This window comes from Neofelis nebulosa, chromosome 12 (assembly GCF_028018385.1).
Source record: "Neofelis nebulosa isolate mNeoNeb1 chromosome 12, mNeoNeb1.pri, whole genome shotgun sequence".
Taxonomy (NCBI): Eukaryota; Metazoa; Chordata; class Mammalia; order Carnivora; family Felidae; genus Neofelis; species Neofelis nebulosa.
The window spans coordinates 70,517,198-70,537,461 of NC_080793.1; the positions used below are offsets into that span (position 1 = coordinate 70,517,198).

The window sequence follows — 20,264 nt, forward strand, 5'->3', positions numbered from 1 at the left end:
ATCTCTGTGCCCCTCCCCCGCTCATGCTCTGTCTCTCTCAAAAATAAAGATTTAAAAAAAATTTTTTTTAATAGTTTTTTTTTTTTTAAAAAGACTCCAATACCAGATTTTACAAACCTTTTAGAATTGGGAGGTACTACTATAAAATATCTTCTAATATTGAGGGAAGTACTAATAAAATGTTAGTGTTATTTTCACTTCTTTAGGTACTAACTTGAAAGCTTTGCTATTCTGTTATGTATATATTCTTGTTAGTAATTCTATCAGTTGATTTTTTTTCATGGTCAGATGTTCCTTGATTTCACTTTATAGTATATAAATGGTTTTTGACCATTTTTGGTGTTGTTTCAGGTATTTACTTGACAGGTCAGAGAAATGAAATCATCTCTAAGAAAACCACATCTGAATAGCTCTGTGACTATAGTAATAATATAGTCCTTAACTTTGCACACAAGCAGAAAATTGATTTATTAAAACAGATGGTAGAATTTTTTTTAATTTAAAAACCACAGTCACCATTTCTTAGATTAAAATTTAAATGACCACAAATACAGTCTGAGTATTCATTGCATGTCTGAAGTGTGGAAAACATGTACTTTTGAACTGAGTCTATCTTTTAATCCATTGACTTCTTTGGAGGATAACTTTATGCAAATGAGAAAGCAGGTACAAATGGTACTCCCTATTCCTAAGAGACTACCAGCAACTGTTAGTAGAGGGAAAAATAATTTTTATAAACTGTTCCATGCTTATTTTTCCTGCTTTCCTGATTTGAAAGAGGAAAAAATAATGCAGAATGACAGGATCTCATCTATTTAATATATTCAATCTAAGTTGTATTTAAACAAGCATAGGTATGTGACACAGCATATATTTTGTCTTTCATTGTATTTTACAGCTGTTTTCTGATCATCTTCTGTTAAAAATAATTTGATAGGTAATAAAATTCACTTTGAGTAATCCTAATGATTAAAACATTTCCTACTTTTGTAAATGCAGTCTAATTATAATTTATTTCCTATGTAACTATTTTAAGAAATTGGTCAAAAGAACATGTAATTCACATTATCCTTTGACACTTGTTAAAAATATACCAAAGTTATGTTCCATTTCCATTAGAGGTATTACTCACTTTCTTATGACTTGAATATTTAAATGTTGCAATGGTTATGCCATTGCTCTGGGAATCTAGATGAACTTTTTCAGAGAGTTCAAAAATAAGCCTGAAAAAATATTTCTGATTTCAAGTCTGAAATGAGATCTGCTTTCTACTCCTAAAAACATATGAGTCTTTGTTACAGTGTATACTCAATAATTGACTTAATTCTTCCTATCTCTAATATGTTACTTATGCCAAGAGATTTTTTTTTTCCATGGGAACTTTAAAATTCCTAACTTCTGTTGAGAACAATATGCATCTCATCCATTCCTTCTTAAATCAGGTATTTAGTGGATAAAATTCAAAAGAGAAAAGATTTTTTACTTTATTATAGATGATGAGGGGTACTTCTGGTATATTCCTCTAACTGCCAACTAAACTTGTTCTTGGGTTACATCATTCCCGTTTTGCTTATTCCATCCATCTTGATTTTGTGTTACTAATCTCAGTGCTTTCTTTCTAGTCCCAATTATTTATAATCTTTCTCACCATGAAACATTTAGAATAAAAATGACACTATCAGGACTAGAAGATGGGAACAAGTTTTCTTCATTAAATGTCCAGGACATATTGGCTGCCACTGCTATACCAGTCCCCTACCCATTCTTCACTACAGTATAGTCAAGAATATCCCATGAGAATTCTAGACAAGAAGAATGAATAATAGAATAGGTGCTTGTATATACCTCTTAGAAACCTTAACTAATCATGCCTTTTAAGGAGCATTATTTGATCCTTAAAGTTGTTTTTGTTTTTAATTTTATTGTGTTGTCTTTAAAAAAAATTTTTTTTTAACATTTATTTTTGAGAGGCAGCGAGAGACAGAGCATGTGCAGGGGAGGGGCAGAAAGAGAGAGGGAGACACAGAATCTGAAGCAGGGTTCAAGCTCTGAGCTGTCAGGACAGAGCCTAACATGGGGCTCAAACTCACAGCTGAAAGATCATGACCTGAGCCGAAGTCAGATGCTTAACCGACTGAGCCACTGAGGTGCCCCTATTATGTTGTCTTTTTAAACGCCAGTGCTGCAAGGTGGAGTGTCTCATAGGTACTGCTTTCTCTTTAGCTCCACTTTTATCTTGCCTTCCCAACCGCAATCCTGGTACCATTCAGTAGCTTTAAAATTTTTAGTGATCATCATATGTCTTGAAGTCTAAAAGGTCAAGTCTTCAGTACTCTTGAATAGACTATCTTTAAAGAGTACCCAAGAAGTTGTAATAGTGGTTAGCAAAGGGAGGGGAAGGAGTGCTTATTGGGATAGGAGAAAGGCTTACTTTTCCCAGTGTAAATTGTTGAAGTTTTTTATTATGTCTGTGTAATATGTATTTAAAAATTATATCAAAAATAAAAAGCAATGGAAGAGTGAGGGAACTAGGGAACAAACCTGGTCTTATCTGGCTCCATAGCCTGTTTCCTTTTTGTTGCACAGTGCTTCTTGTATGCCTACCTTAGATGTATGAGTTTGGAAGAATAATTTATTCATTTTAGGCCTTAGTTATGTTAGATGAAAAGTAACATTTCCAAAATTATAAATGATCAGTATGTGACCAAATAGTATGTGCTAAAAATTGAACCCCATAGTTAATACTACCAAAACTAGTTAGACCATTAAATTTTAAAAGCAAATAAATTCTACCAAGTTCAAAACAAAACAAAACAAAACAAAATACCTCACCTAAAATTTGGCTTTACATTAGCTCTTCAGCCTGTTTCCTATTTCTCAATGTCCTGAACTGATTTTTGCTCCCATGCCTTTCCTTATTTGTATTTATTTTATTTGTTGTTAGTTCTCTTTGGTTGTGAGTAAGAATCCCAACTCAGTCCAGCACAAGCAAGAAAGAATTGCTTGCTTGATTGGTATAACCAAACCATGGAAGGTTAGGGAAAGAACTGGCCTCATAGTTGACTGGATCCAGGGATTTATGGAGGTTTAGGATTTTTCATTTCTCTCCCAAGTCTCAGTTGCTATCTATAGCTTCACCTCATGGTAGATCACATGGTTACTGGGGGATCCTGGGGTACATCTTTACAGCTTTTCCTGTAAACTGTTAGCTTTTGAGGCTAACAGATTGAAGTTCAACTTTTCTTTGAGGAAATGAGGGAAGCAGAAATATTCCCTACATGGTATGGTTTACTTCCTATTATATCACATTAGGGGATGTAGAATGGTTATTTTTATAATAATAAAATTGATCTTGAAGAATTGGCTATTACTTACATAAACAACTGATTGAATAAATATATAAAAGAGAAGAGACAAATCTTCCATACAGAAAATTACAAATAACTTACGCAGATATTCCCTTTCCAAGAGAGGGAGCTTAACTCCCTCCACTCTTCTTGAGTATGGGTTGTACTTAGTAACTTGCTTCCAAAGAATAGAGTACAGAAAGGGAGGAAAATTAATTTTACACTGTAGAAACCTGGTAAACAGAACCTTGACCAGGTGATCAATATTAATATTATTAGTGATATTTCATGTTGATAGCATGCCATCTTGATATGATGTGATGAGAATGACCTATACTTGTGTGATTTTCCTTGCAAAAAACACATAAAACCAGTCAAACAAAAACATTAGACAAATCCAAATTAAGGGACATTCTGCAAAATACCTGACCTGAATGACTAGTATTGCTCAAAACTATCAAGGTCACTAAAAACAAAGTCTGAGAAATTGACATTGACCAGAGAAGGCTAAGGAGACATGACAACTAAATGTAGTATATCCCAGGTGGAATCTTGGAACAGAAAAAGAACATTAGGGGAAAACTAGTGTAATCCAAATAAAGCGTGGAATCTAGCTATACTATTGTACCAATGTTGGTTGTTTAGTGGGAAAGCATACTATAATAATGTAAGATGTTATCAACAGGGGAAACTGAGTAAGAGATATATGGAAATTGTACTATCCAAAATTTTATGTAAATCTAAGAGTATTTTAAAATTAAAAGTTTAATTTAGGGGCACCTGGGTGGTTCAATTGGTTAAGCGTCCGACTCTTGGTTTCTGCTCAGGTCATGATCTCGCCGTTCATCAATTCGAGCCCCATGTTGGACTCTGTGTTGACTCTGGAGTCTGCTGGGGATTCTCTCTCTCTCTCTCTCTCTCTCTCTCTCTCTCTGCCCCTCCCCAACGCTCTGGTTTCTCAAAATAAATAAATAAAAAGTTTATTTTAAAACTTGATCAGTGGGTTCAAGTGTTGTCAACCATTATAAAGTTTCCCCTTAATGCTTTTAGCAACTATTAATGATTATTTCCTTTATCCATTATGTTTTTAGAGCATATTTTTCATTAAATTAAAATTTTTACTTCAAGAATACATGCATATAGTAATAATTGAATGGTAGAGGAGAATTTATGAGACCAGTAGTCTCCCAGCCATTGCTCTTCCCTTACTACTTAAAAAAATTTTTTTTTAATTTTTATTTTTGAGAGAGAGGGAGAGAGACAGATCGTGAGTGGGGGAGGGGCAGAGAGACATGAAGACACATAATCCGAAGCAGTCTCCAGGTTCTGAGCTATCACCACAGAGCATGTGGGGCTTGAACTCAAAAACTGTGAGATCATGACCTGAGCGGAAGTCAGACGCTTAACCGACTGAGTCACCCAGGTGGCGCCCCTTACTACTTTTTAAAAATCATTCTCATATGTCATGATTGACCCTGCATGAAGCATGCAAAAGTGTTTAGAGCTTTTCTGAACATACTGTATTTTTTCATGCTGCCTTGTCTACCTATGTATTCTTCCCTACCATCTTTCTCAGTGGTATCTTATGCATGAATAGTTGTTAGTTCTGGGATGGGAGCGAAGTCAGGAACAACCCATGTCGCCATCTTGGTGATGTCACTCCCCTTCCATCTTTATTTGGCTAACTATGCTTCAGAACTTGGCTAAAGAGTCATTTTTTTCCTGGTCTTATTTAGATGCCCAGGGTATTCTGTATGTACTTCATAGCACTCAACACTTTTATCATTGTTTTGCTTCTTCTCTAGAATGAGTTCCTAGAGGTCTGGGACTATATGTTGTTGATTTAGTTTTCCTGTTAGTTCTAATTCCCTTCACATAGTAGGTAATGTAAATGGAAGTTGGTTGATGAATGAATGAATGTCCTGCTTTCTCACTAAAACCTTCTCTAGCCTTTTTTGGGTCTGTTTCTCCCATATATTTTTACAATATATCAGAAGCACATTGATTTTATTTCTTCTGTCTGTTCAAGCACATTGTTAGGGCCTTCCATTTAATGCAGCATTGCATGTAGGTAGAATTCTGAGACTGCATCCTTACTCAGCAAGAAAAAATTCCACTATTAATTATGTGTGCCATTTATAAAGAGGAAGAAGTGGCTGCATGTCTTACAGATACTTGCTATTTCTGACATGTCTGTAGAAGAGCACTTAATTGTATTTATTATGTGTTAATTTTCGTGTTTTTCAGTAGATAATGAGTTCCATGAGAGTAGACCATATGTAGCATAATAAGGGCTTAATAAGTAAATATTTCAAGTTTAAGACTTGAATCTACCAGGATCTATCTTAGGGAGGAGAAGAAAGTAGACTTACATCATATATAATGTCATCTTTAATATAATAGCTCATTTAATAATGCCATTATTTAGATTTCCCCTTGGATAAGTTAAAAGCACTCAAATGTAGCAAAAGAGAAATCGCGCATGTAGATAGAGCATTTGAGGTTTGCATGTTACTATATATTAATGTATCTTAAAACTGTAAAGCTGGGAGACTGTTCTTCTAAAGGTGCCTTGCATCCCCTGGAAGTTTAAAAGGAATGTTGATCAAGCATTAATATTTGTCAGTTTATTCTATAAATGATGTGTTCTTCAATTAGGAAATAGGGACTCAGTAGGAAGGTAGGTTTGTTTTTTTATTTTATTTTTTTAATTAATTTATTTTTTTTTAATATATGAAATTTATTGTCAAGTTGGTTTCCATACAACACCCAGTGCTCATCCCAAAAGATGCCCTCTTCCATGCCCATCACCTACCCTTCCCTCCCTCCCACCCCCCCCATCAACCCTCAGTTTGTTCTCAGTTTTTAAGGGTCTCTTACACTTTGGCTGTCTCCCAGTCTAACCTCATTTTTTTTTTCCTTCACCTCCCCATGGGTTTCTGTTAAGTTTCTCAGGATCCACATAAGAGTGAACACATATGGTATCTGTCTTTCTCTGTATGGCTTATTTCACTTAGCATCACACTCTTCAGTTCCATCCACGTTGCTACAAAGGGCAATATTTCATTCTTTCTCATTGCCACGTAGTACTCAACAATAGCCAAATTGTGGAAAAAGCCTAAATGTCCATCAACTGATGAATGGATAAAGAAATTGAGGTTTGTTTTTTTAATTGAAGTATAATTTACACACAATAGAATGTACAGGTCTTAAGTGTGCAGTTTGATGAAGTTTGACACATAAATATAACTATACGAACCTACATCCCTAACAAGGTAAAGAACATTTTCCATCACACCAGTAAGTTCCCTGCTGCCCTATGCCATTTTCTCATGTACTCTGCCCCCTCTTCCCACAGGCAACCAGTGTTGTGATATCTATCACCATAGATTAATTTTGCCTCTTTATTTAAAGTAAAGCATACAATGTGTTATTCTTTGGACTGGCTCTTTCCCTCCCAAAATGTTGAAGGTTTATCAATATTGTGTGTATCAGTACTTTTTTTCCTTTTCTTTTTTTTTTTTTAATTTTTTTTTCAACGTTTTTTATTTATTTTTGGGACAGAGAGAAACAGAGCATGAACGGGGGAGGGGCAGAGAGAGAGGGAAACACAGAATCGGAAACAGGCTCCAGGCTCCGAGCCATCAGGCCAGAGCCTGACGCGGGGCTCGAACTCACGGACCGCGAGATCGTGACCTGGCTGCAGTCGGACGCTTAACCGACTGCGCCACCCAGGCGCCCCTTTTTTCCTTTTCATTGCTAAGTTGTATTCCATGGTGTGAATATATCATAATGTGTTTATTTATTCTCCTATTAATGGACATTTAGTTTCCATTTTTTGCCATTATGAATAAGGCTGTTAGAGCATTTTTTAAAATCAATTTATTTAGGTGTAATACAATAAAAGCTATCCATTTTAAGTGTATAATTCAGTCGATTTTAGTTTATTTAGAGTTGTGCAGCCATTACCATAATCTGATTTTAGAATATTTCTATCACCCCCGAAGAAACCTTGTGCACATGACCAGTTATTCCCCATACCCCTTCTGCCCAGCCAGCCACCAGCTTCTCCCCCACCCCCATCAGCTTAAGTAACAAGTAATATATGTGGTCTGCATAGATTTGCCTGTTCTGGACATTAAGTATAAATGGAATCGTACAAAATGTGGTTTTTTGAGATTTCTTACACTTAGCATGATGTTTTTACAAGTTCGTTTATGTTGTAGCATGTATCAGTGCTTCATTCCTTTTTATTGCTGATAGTATTCCATTGTATTTGATTTTATTTACACATTCATCAGTTGGACATTTGGGTTGTTTCTACTTTTTAAATTATACATAATACTCCTGTGAACATTCAAGTCTTTTTATGAACATAGGTTTAATTTCCCTTAGGTAAAAACCTAAGATTGAAATTGCTGTGTCATGGGGTAGATGTATGTTTGTTTTTCTTTCTTATTTTTTATTTTTTTATTTTTTTAAGTTTGTTGTTATTATTATTATTATTATTTTTGAGAGAGAGAGAGAGGGAGAGGGAATGAATGAACAAGCAGGGGAGGGGCAGAGAGGAGAGAAAGAATCCCAAGCAGACTCCGTGCCATTAGTGCAGAGCCCAGTGTGGTGCTCAAACTCATGAACTGTGAGATCATGACCCGAGCTGAGATCAAGAGTCCTGATACTAAACCAACAATGCCACCCAGGTGCCCCTATTTTTCTTTCTTGGTTTTAAATTTGAGTGTATTTGGCACACAATGTTATATTAGTTTCAGGTGTACAACATAGTAATTTGACAACTTTGTATGTTATGCTGTGCTCACTACAGGTGTAGCTATCATATATAGCATTGTTATAATATCGTTGGCTATATTCCTTATGCTGAGTCTTTTGTTGCCTTGATGTATGTATGTTCAACTGTAAGAAACTACTTACAGTTTTTCAAAGTAGATGTACTATTTTACCCTTGTGGAGTTATAGGAGTTTATGAAATAAGGAAAGTTATTTTTGCATTCCTGGTAGGGAGGCTGACAAAGGTTTTTATGATGCTAGCTTTAGTTACTTTCACTATAAATGAAGATACAGTTTCAATAATTGTTTGTATTTCTATATGCCACTAACAGCAGACAGTGTAATTAAAATCAGTGTTTTTTTTTACAATAATACATTATAATAACACCTAGCAATAAATTTAATAAAGATGTGGAAGGCCTATATTGGGAAAATTTTAAACTTTATTGCAAGAGAGTAAAGACTTAAATGGAGGAATATACCTTGACTTATTGTCATAAAGATGTCACTTTTTCTCAAATTAATTTATAAAATCAGTGCAATCCCAATCAAAATCACAAGTTAGTTTATTTTTTTTAATTTTTATTAAAAAAATTTTTTAGGGGCGCCTGGGTGGCTCAGTCGGTTAAGCGTCCGACTTCGGCTCAGGTCACGATCTCGCGGTCTGTGGGTTCGAGCCCCGCGTCAGGCTCTGGGCTGATGGCTCAGAGCCTGGAGCCTGCTTCCGATTCTGTGTTTCCCTCTCTCTCTGCCCCTCCCCTGTTCATGCTGTGTCTCTCTCTGTCTGAAAAATAAATAAACGTTAAAAAAAAAAAATTAAAAAAATAAATAAATAATAAATTTTTTAATGTTTGTTTTTTTTTGAGAGAGACAGAGTATGAGCACGGAGGGGGAGAGAGAGGGAGACACAGAATCCAAAGCAGGCTCCAGGCTCTGAGAGGTCAGCACAGAGTCCCACATGGGTCTTGAACTTAACGAACCATAAGATCATGACCTGAGCCAAAGTCGGATGCTTACCAACTGAGCCACCCAGGCACCCCACAATTCAGTTTTTTCTTAATTGAAGTAAAGTTGACCTGCAATATTACATTAGTTTCAGGTATATAACGTAATGATTCAACATTCATTCATATATCTTACAGATTGCTCACTACAGTAAGTGTAGTTACCATCTGTCCCCATATAAAGTTATTACAATATTACTGAGAATGTTGCCTATGCTGTACTTTAAATCCCCATGATTTATTTATTTTATAACTGGAAGCTTGTGTATCTTTAAAATTTTTTTTTAATGTTTATTTATTATTGAGAGACAGAGACAGAGAGAGACAGAGCATGAGCATGGGAGGAGCAGAGAGACAGGGAGACACAGAATCTGAAGCAGGCTCCAGGCTCTGAGCTGTCAGCACAGAGCCCGACATGGGGCTCAAACTCACAAACCACAAGATCATGACCTGAGCTGAAGTCATATGCTCAACCAACTGAGCCACCCAGGCGCCCCTGGAAGCTTGTATATCTTAATCTCCTTCATCTATGTCTCCCATGACCACCCCCTTGTCTCTGGCAACCACCAGTTCTCTGCATTTATGAGTCTGTTTCTGTTTTGTTTTGACAATTTAGGTTTTTTTTTTTTTTTAATGTTTATTTCTGAGAGAGAGATTGACAGAGTGTGAGCAGGGGAGGAGCAGAGAAAGGGAGACACAGAATCCAAAACAGACCCCAGGCTCTGAGCTGTCAGCACAGAGCCTGATGCAGGGCTTGAACTCACGGACGGCAAGATCATGACCTGAGCTGAAGTCAGACGCTTAACCAACTGAGCCACCCAGGCGCCCTGACAATTTAGTTTTTAAACTGAAAACTAAAGCACTTGTAAAACATTAATATGGAAATGCAAAGGACCAAGAATAACCAAAACATTCTTGAAGAAAAAGATAGGAGAATTTGCCCAACCAGATATCAAAATTTTTCATGATTTTTTTTAATGTTTGTTTATTTTGAGAGAGAGGCAGGTTGCAAGTTGGGGAGGGGCAGAGAGGGAGAGACAGATTCGGAAGCAGGCTCCAGACTGAGCTGTCAGCACAGAGCCCCATGTGGGGCTCAAACCCACGAACCATGAGATCATGACCTGAGCCAAAGTCAGACACTTAACCGACTAAGCCACCCAGGTGTCCCTCAAGATTTTTTATAAAATTAATAATTAGTATAGTAGGTATAGGGATAATGATAAATAGCCATTAGAAAAAAAATAGCACAGAAACAGGCCAACCACTGTGTAACCTTGATCTGTAACAGAGCGATGTGGAATAGTACTGGGTAAAAGATGAACTTTTTAAAATAAATTATTTTGGGGCAATTGAGTATTTTTATGGAAAACAAGATTTGATTATTACTTCATATCATACATAAAAATTTCTCCACAGTGGATCAAAAACCTAAAAGTCAGAGGCTATGTTATAAAGCTTTTAGGTGCTAATATAGGAATATTTTTATAACTTTAGGGTAGGAAAGACACAAAACCCACTAGATTCAAATTTATACATTAAATGAAGGACTTCTTTCCATCAAAATATATTAGAAAAGTGAAAGGATAATCTTCAGCATAGGAAAAGATTTTTTTCCAAAATAGAGCTCAGTTGAAGAATGGATGAAAAAACAAGTACTCACAAAAGAGTATATATATATAGCCTAAAAACATATGAAAAGATGTTTAACTTCAGTATTAATCATGAAAATGCAAATTAAAACCACAGTGAGAATATTAATTAACCTCCAGTTTGGCAAAAACCAAAGCATCTCATGATTTGAATTGTTGGTGAGGATACGAAATAATGGTATATACTGCTTATGAAAAGGTGACTTGTTACAAACAGTTTTGTTCCACATAGTACTGGAAGTCCTAGCCAGGGCAATTAGGCAAGAAAGAGAAATAAAAGACATCCAGATTGGAAAGGAAGAAGTAAAACTGTCACTATTTGTAGATGATATGATGTTGTGTATAGAAAAGACCCAATAAAGACCTCACCAAAAAACTGTTAGAACTAATGAAGTGTATGTAATCAATATACAAAAATCTGTTGCATTTCTATATACTAATAATAACAAATTATCAGGGAAATTAACACAATCCCATTTACAGTTGTATCAATAAAATACATAGGAATAAATTTAACCAAGGAGTTGAAAGACTTGTACCCTGAAAACTATAATTGATGAAAGAAATTGAGGAAGGCACAAATAAATGGAAAGATATCCCACGCTCATGGATTGGAAGAATTAATATTGTTTAAATGTCCAAACAACCCAAAGCAATGTACAGGTTTATTTTTTTTTTTAATTTTTTTTTTTTTAACATTTATTCATTTTTGAGACAGAGAGAGACAGAGCATGAACAGGGGAGGGTCAGAGAGAGGGAGAAGAGGGAGACACAGAATCCGAAACAGGCTCCAGGCTCCGAGCTGTCAGCACAGAGCCTAACGTGGGGCTCGAACTCACGGACCGCGAGATCGTGACCTGAGCCGAAGTCGGCCGCTCAACCGACTGAGCCACCCAGGTGCCCCAATGTACAGGTTTCAATGCACTCTCTATCAAAATTCCAGTGGGATTATTCAGAGAAATAGAACAAACAATCCTAAAATTTGTATGGAATCACAAAAGACCATGTATAACCAAAGCAATCTTGAGAAAGAACAACAAAGCTGGAAGTATCATGCTCCCCGATTTCAAACTGTACTGGAGTTAAAGTTTGGTATACCAAACTTTAAATGTGGCATAAAAACAGACACAGATCAATGGAACAGAATAGAGAGCTCAGAAATAAATCCACACATATGTGGTCAATTAGTTTATGACAAAGGAAGCAAGACTATAGAATGGGGAAGGACAGTCTCTTCAATAAATGGTGTTGGGAAAACTGGACCAATGTCTTATACCATACACAAAAATTAACTTAAAATGGATTGAAGATATAAATGTAAGACCTAAAACCATAAAATTCCTAGAAAAGTTAGCAAGAAGAAGAAGAAATGAAGAAGGAAGAAAAATGAAATCTTGCCATGTGTGATAACATGATGGACCTAGTGGGTGTTATGCTAAGAGATACAAGTCAGACAGAGAAAAACAAATACCATATAATTTCATTTATATGTGGCATCTAAAAAACAAAACTAAGAAACAGAACTCATAAATAGACTCATAAATAGAGAGGAAACTAGTGGCTGCCAGAGGGGAGGGTGGTGGAGGAATAGGTAAAATGGAGAGATTAAGAAATACAACTTCCAGGCAAGGATGCGGAGAAAAAGGATCTCTTTTGCACTGCTGGTGGGAATGGAAACTGGTGCAGCCACTCTGGAAAACAGTATGGAGGTTCCTCAAAAAATTAAAAATAGAACTACCCCTGACCCAGCAATTGCACTACTAGGTATTTATCCAGGGATACAGGTATGCTGTCTCAAAGGGGCACATGCACCCCAGTGTTTACAGCAGCACTATCAACAATAGCCAAAGTATGGAAGGAGCCCAAATGTCCATCAATGGATGAATGGATAAAGAAGATGTGGTATATATATACAATGGAATATTACTCAGCAATCAGAAAGAATGAAATCTTGCCATTTGCAACTATGTGGATGGAACTAGAGGGTATTATCCTAAGTGAAATTAATCAGAGGAAGACAAATATCATATGAATTCACTCATATGAGAATTTTAAGACACAGAACAGATGAACACAAGGGAAGGGAAGCAAAAATAATATAAAAACAGGGAGGGGGACAAAACATAAGAGACTTTTAAATACGGAGAACAAACAGAGGGTTACTGGAGGGGTTGTGGGAGAGAGGATGGGCTAAATGGGTAAGGGGCATCAAAGAATCTACTCCTGAAATCATTGTTGCACTATATGCTAACTAACTTGGATGTAAATTTAAAAAATAAAATAAAAATAAATTAATTAAAAAAAAGAATTATGTGTGTGAGGAAGCGGTTGAAACACTCTAGGCAAATAAAGGACCATATAAATACTGAAAAAAAAATACAACTGCCAGTTATAAAATGAAAAAGTTACAGGGAATAACATAAAAGTTCTATAAGCATAGGGAATATAATAATATAGCATTGTATTACAACACGGAATGGTGACTGTACTTACTGTGGTGAGCATTGTGTAATGTATAGAATTGTTGAATCACTGTGTTGTACACCTGAAATGAATTTAATATTGTATGTCAACTATACTTCAACTTAAAAAAAACTCCTAGAAGAAAACCTAGGTGGTAAGTTGGACACCACTGTTGGCAATGATTTTTTGGATTTGACGTCAAAAGCAGAGGCAACAAAAACAAACAAGTGGGACGACATCAGAGTAAAAAGTTTTTGCACTCCAAAGGAAACCATCATCAAAATGATGTGGAAGAAATGGATGGAAGAGAATATTTGCAAATCATATATCTAATAAGGGGTTGGTATTCAAAATATATATAAAAAAGTTGTACAATTCAAGAGCTAAAGCCCAAACATGTTGTTCACTAAAAAATGGGCTGACGGGGGCACCTGGGTGGCTCAATTGGTTGAGCATCCGACTTTGACTCAGGTCATGATCTCGCAGTCAGTGGGTTTGAGCCCCACATCAAGCTCTGTGCTGACAGCTCGGTGCCTGGAGCCTACTTTGGATTCTGTGTCTCCCTCTCTATCTGCACCTTTCCCAGTCGTACTTTGTCTCTCTGTCTCTGTGTCAGTCTCTCAAAAATAAAAACATTTTAAAAAATGGGCTGAGGATATGAATAGACATTTTCCCAAAGAAAACATACAGATGGCCAATAGGTACATGAGAAGATGCTCAACATCACTAACCATCAGGAAAATGCAAACCCAAACCACAATGAGATATCACCTAACACCTGTTAGAATAGCTGTTATCAAAAAGGACAAGAAATAACAAATGTTGGCAAAGGTGTGGAGAAAAGGGAATCCTCATGCGTTGTTGGTGGGAATGCAGAGGTGCAACTGCTATGGAAACCAATATGGAGGTTCCTTAAAAAATTAAAAATGGAACTATTGTATGACCCAGCAGTTCCACTTCTGGGTATTTATATGAAGAAAAGAAAACACTAATTTGAAAAGATACATGCATCCACATGTTCAGTGCAGCATCATTTATAAGAGCCAAGACCTAGAAACAGCTTAAGTTTCACCAGTGAATGATTGGATAAAGAAATCATGGTACATGTATATACAATGGAATATTCAGCCATAAAAAAAAATGAAGTCTTGCCATTTATGAGAACATGGATGGACTTTGGCATTATGCTAAATGAAATAAGTCAAAGACAAATAATATATGATCTCACCTATATGTGGAATCTAAAACAAAAAACAAAAAAACCCCAAGCCAAGATCATAGTTACAGAGAACTGATTGGGGGTGAGGGAACAGGCAAAATGGGTGGAGGGAAGCAAAAAGTACAGTTACAGTTGTAAAATAAGTCATGGAGATATAATGTATAGCATGGTAACTGCAGTTAATACTGTATTACTTATTTGAAATCTTAAATGTTTTCATCATAGAAAAAATGTTCTGTAACTGTATGGTAACATGCTAATTAGACTAAATAACTGTGGTGATCATTTTGCAGTATATACAAATGAATTATGATTATATACCTGAAACTAACATAATGCTATATGTCAATTATACCTCAATAAGAAATATTTAATTAAAAATTAAATAAAAATTGTAAGTAAAAATTAGTTTTCCAAACTGAAGTTGATGATGCCCATAACCCACAACCCAGCACTTTTACTCCCGAGTACATACTCTGTAGTAATGTGTGCTTATGTGGATCACTATACCTATATGAGAGTTTAAAGCATCATTGTTCGTTAAGATCAAAACCTGTAAAGAATCTAAATGCCCATCAACCATGAAATAAATAACAAACTGGCAAATTTACTCAATGGAATACTAGTCAGCATTGAAAGTGAATGAATTATTGTTATCAGGAACAACATGATTTCATAAAAAGTTCAAAAACAAGCAAAATTGAACTTAATGTTTAGGGATGCATGCATAGGTTGACAGGCAATAAAGTCAAAGAGATTATCACAGAAAGTTCAGATAGTCACCCCCTTAATGGAGAAGAAAGGAGAAGCAAGGAATCTTCTGGGGCGCTAGGAGAGTTTTATAAATACCTTGACAGTAACTTGTAAGCATGTCATTTTTTATAATCTTCAAACTGTATATATGCTTTGTATGTGCTTAACATGAGTAGACGTAAGGGTATTATGTTAAGTGAAATAAGTCAGACTGAGAAAGACAAGTACCATATGATAACACTCACATATGGAATTTAATAAATGAATAAAGAAACAAAAAGAATCAGACCTGCAAATATAGAGAACTGATGGTTGCCAGAGGATGGTGGAATGGGGGGGGGATGGGCAAAATGGGTGAAGGGGAGTGGGAGATAACTGACTTCTAGAATGAATAAATCATAGGAATAAAAGGCACAGCATAGGGAATATAGTCAGTGATATTGTAATAGCGATGTATGTTGACAGATGGTAGCTACACTTGTGAACATAACAGAATATAGAGACGTTGAATCACTATGTGGTACACCTAAATCTAATATGACGTTGTGTGTCAACTATACTCAAATTTAAAAACTCAAAAAAATAAAAGCTTAAAATTGGATTTTCTTTATGCAAGTGGCAAAAGAGAAATTATTTTTCAAAAGGATACTACTTGCAGTAGCAACAAAAAAAATTACAAGATACTTAAAGATCTAAGAAAAGTATGAAGAAACTATATGGAACAAATTATAAAATTTTATTGAAAGACAAAGATGATCTACATAGATAGACATGCTGTTTGTGTGGATAAGCTTTATTATAATAAAAGTAACAATTTTTCCCAAATTGTCTTTGCATTTCCAATGAAAATCCTAAAAGCTTTTCCCCCCTAAGAACTCAACAGATTACTAATATTGAAGAACAAAGGCTGCATAATAGCCAAGAGCTCCTTAAAGAAGAACTGTATTTAATGTATTATCTATCATTCATCAATATTCCACATATGCAGTGGTCTGTTTTTGGGCTGTTTCGGTGATTGATTTGTTCCTGTGCTAATTCCACAATGTGCTCATTACTTAACATCATAATGTCTTACATGTGGAAAAGCAAGGGACAGTTGTTAGTCATATTGGGAAAAAGTAAAATTGATCTCGATATTTTATCATTCATTCAAATCTATTCCACATAGATTAAATACTTCTATGTGAAAGGCAATTGTAAACCCCATACAACTAGAAAATATGGAATATATATTTGACTCTATACATAGAGAAAATCTTAAAAACACTGTAAAATGAAAGGTTGGTAAATTGTTATTCAAAATGAATAACTTATATTTTCAAAACTTATATTTACAAAAAGAGCAAAAAGATCGTAAAAAACCCATAAAACAAAGTTGAGAGAAAGTATTTTCAAAACAACTCCTGGAAAATTATTATCCAGATACAGAAAGAAGTCCTATTACATGATTAAAAAGGAAATGGCTGTCTTGTTTTCTTGCTATCTGAAAGGATAGAAATTTTAAATATAGGTAAAAGACATCAAGCATTTTATAAAATGGAAATACGATAGCCCAAAAAATCCCGTAAAAAATGTCCAACCTTGCTACTATCAGAAATGCAAATTAAGACCACTCTGTAATACCTGATAGGCAAAAATTACGAAGTTTGAAAATCTTAAGAGTCAGAGGTTCTAGATGAATGGGATTATGGGTCAGTTTACATTGAAGGGAATATAAATTAGTATAAATGTTGTGTTTTTGTAAAGTCGAATATACATTATAACCGAGATAGCAAATATTCTAGGCTTTGGGGCACATCCTATCTTTATCACAACTACTGAACTTGGTCACTGTAGTATAAAAGCAGCCACAGGCAATACATAAATGAATGAGCATGACTGTGTTTTAATATAACTTTCTTTACAAAAAAGGCAACAAGCTTCTTTTGGGCCATAGTTTGGTAACCCTTGATACAACTTACAACTTACGATTTAGTAGTTTACTTGTTCATAGGTATAGATGCCCTAGAGATACATATGTGTGTCCTGGGAGCCTGGCACATGTAACATGGATGAATCCAAAAGAGAATGATGAGTGAAAGGTCTCAGACTACATCAGAGTGATAACCAAATTATAAATCTTAAAATCAAGCAAAAGAAATTATTCTTGCCAAATATGTTTAAGTCACAGATGAAGTAAGCCTTAAGATCTGACTTCCATTTTAGGAATCTAGGGATTACATGTACAAATTAAGTGATACCCAAAGGAAGCAGTCAGGCAAATCTAGGAGATGGATAATTGCGGGACAACTGGCTTGGTTTCTTCAATAAGAAAGTATTATGGAGAAGGAACAGTGGAGTGTGGGAAAGGAGTGTTCTGGATTAAAGGAGATTTAAGAGATGACCAATATAATTTTGAACCCTAGTTAGATTAGCAATAAAAGACATTTCGATAATAACTGAAGCAATTTAAACTAGGTATAAGATAATATTATGAAGCAATTTAAACTAGGTATAAGATAAAGAATATTTTTGTTAAGTGTGATGATTTGGTTAAAGTAGAAAATTTTTTGTAATTGCATGTGAATTTTAAGGTGAAATGATGTCTAGAATGTAAAAATCAAAAGGACGTGGGATAAATTGTGAAGGAAAACCTTAAAAATTATTAAATGCAGGTGTAAAGTATGTGGGTGAAAATTTCATAATAAAAACCATGGAAAATGAATATTGTTCAGTAATACATCCATAATACACTAATATAATATGGAAATAATAAATCCTAAACTTATATTAACAGTTACTCTTATGTAGGGAACAAGGTACTGGTAATGTTCTAGTTTTTAACTAAAATGGTGCTATCATGGATGTCCTTTTTTAAAAAGAAACAGTCTTGGGGCATCTGGGTGGCTTCGTCAGTTAGGCTACTGACTCTTGGTTTCACCTCAGGTCGTGATCTTATGGTTTGTAGGTTCAAGCCCTGCATCGGGCTCTGCACTATGGCACAGAGCCTGCTTGGGATTCTCTCTCTCCCTCTCTCTGCCTCTCCCTTGCTTGTGTGCGTTCTCTCTCTCTCTCTCTCTTTCTCTCTCAAAATAAATAAAATATAATAAAAATAAATAAAAAGAATCTTATTGAGTTATAATTTACCCTTTGTTAAGTGTATAATTCAATACAGTACCATAATAAATTTAAAGAACTTTGCAATCATAACCATAGTCTATTTTGAGATTTATCCATGTTGTAGCATCTGTCAATAGTTCATCTCACTTTATTGCTGAATAGCATTTCATTGTATAAATGTTTATTCACCAGTTGATGGACATTTGCTGTGAATACTTGATACATGTCTTTGTGTAGATATTTGTTTTCATTTAGGTGGATACTTAGAAGTGAAATTGATGGGTAGTAAGGTCAAGCTATTTTCCAGAATGTACCATTTATCACTCCCACCGGTGATGTATGAGGGTTCCAGTTTTTCCACATCGCTGCCAACATTTGCTGTTGTCTTTTGTTTTGATGATAGCCATACTAGAACATATATCTCATTGTGTTAATTTGCATTTCCCTAATGACTAGTGATTTTTGAGCATCTTTTCATGTACTCATCAGCCAGCCTTACATCTTCTTTGGTGAAATGTCCATTCATATGTTTTGTTCATTTTTAAAGTATATTGTACTGTTTTGTGAGATTCCTTTACACATTCTGGATATAAGTCCTTTATCAAATATATGATTTGCAAATATTCTTTCCCAGGATGTGATTTACCTTTTTATTTTCTTAATGGTGTCTTTTGAAACACAAAAGTTTTTAATTCTGATGAAGTCTAGTTTATCATTTTTTTCTTTTATGGATTGTGCTTTTGGCGTTTCATTTAATACTCTTGCCTAACCCAAGTCCACAGTGATTTACTGTAGAAACCTTATAGTTTCAGTTATTCCTTTAAAGCCTATGATCCATTTTTTGATTGTGGAAAATACATATAAAATTTACCATCTTAACCAATTTTAAGTGTATAGTTCAGTGATACTGAGTACATTCAAATTGTGCAGCCATCGTCACTATCCATCCCCATAAATAACTCTTTTCATCTTATAAAACTGAAGATCTGTACTTACTAATAACTCCCCATTCTCCCGTCCCCACAGCAACCACTATTCTACTTTCTGTCTCTATGACTTTGACTACTCTAAGTACCTCATATAAGTATAATCATTCAGTATTTGTCTTTTTGTGACTTATTTTACTTAGTTTAATATCCTCAAGTTTCACCCATGTTATACATTATTGCAGAATTTTCCTTTTTAAGGCTGAGTAGTATTCCATTGTATGTATTTACCACATTTTGCTTATCTATTTGTCTGTCAGTGGTCACTTGGATTGCTTCCATGTTTTAGCTGCTGTTAGTGCTGCTGCTGTGAACATGAGTGTGCAGATACCTCTGAGACCCTGCTTTCAATTCTTTTGGGAATACACCCAGAAGTGGAGTTGCTAGATCATAGGATAATTCTGCTTTTAATTTCTCAAGGAGCAGTCATCTTGTTTTAAACAGTGGTTGTACAGTTTTACATTCCCACCAGCAACTTGCAAGGGTTCTGATTTCTCCACATTCTTGCCGGCACTTGCTTTCTAGACACACCATTCTAATGGATATGAGGTGGTAATTCACTGTAGTTTTGATTTGCATTTCCCTAATCGTTAGTGATGTTGAAAATTTTTTCATGTGCTTATTGGCATTCATATATCTTCTTTGGAGTACTGTCTATTCAAGTCCTTTGCCCATTTTTAAATTGGGTTGTTTGTTGTTTTTTTGTTATTATTGAATTTTAGATGTTCTCTGTATATTCTGGATATGAATCCCTTAGTAGATATATGATTTGCAAATATTTTTCTTTTTCTATGGGTTGACTTGGTCATGGTGTATATAATTCTTTCAATTAGTTGTTGAATTCTGTTTATTAATATTTTGTAGGGACATTTATTTTTTATTTTTTTAATTTACATCCATTTATAAAAGACATTGGTGTATAGTTTTCTTGAAGTGTTTTTGTGTCTTGGTATCAAGGT

At 35.1% G+C, this 20,264-nt stretch overlaps 1 protein-coding gene across 3 annotated transcripts in view; it reads left to right on the forward strand.

The window, feature by feature from the left end:
* The window catches only part of GKAP1 (G kinase anchoring protein 1), an 80,745-nt gene that overhangs the window by 29,118 nt on the left and 31,363 nt on the right, over positions 1-20,264 (forward strand). The gene's annotated exons all lie outside the window — the stretch shown is intronic.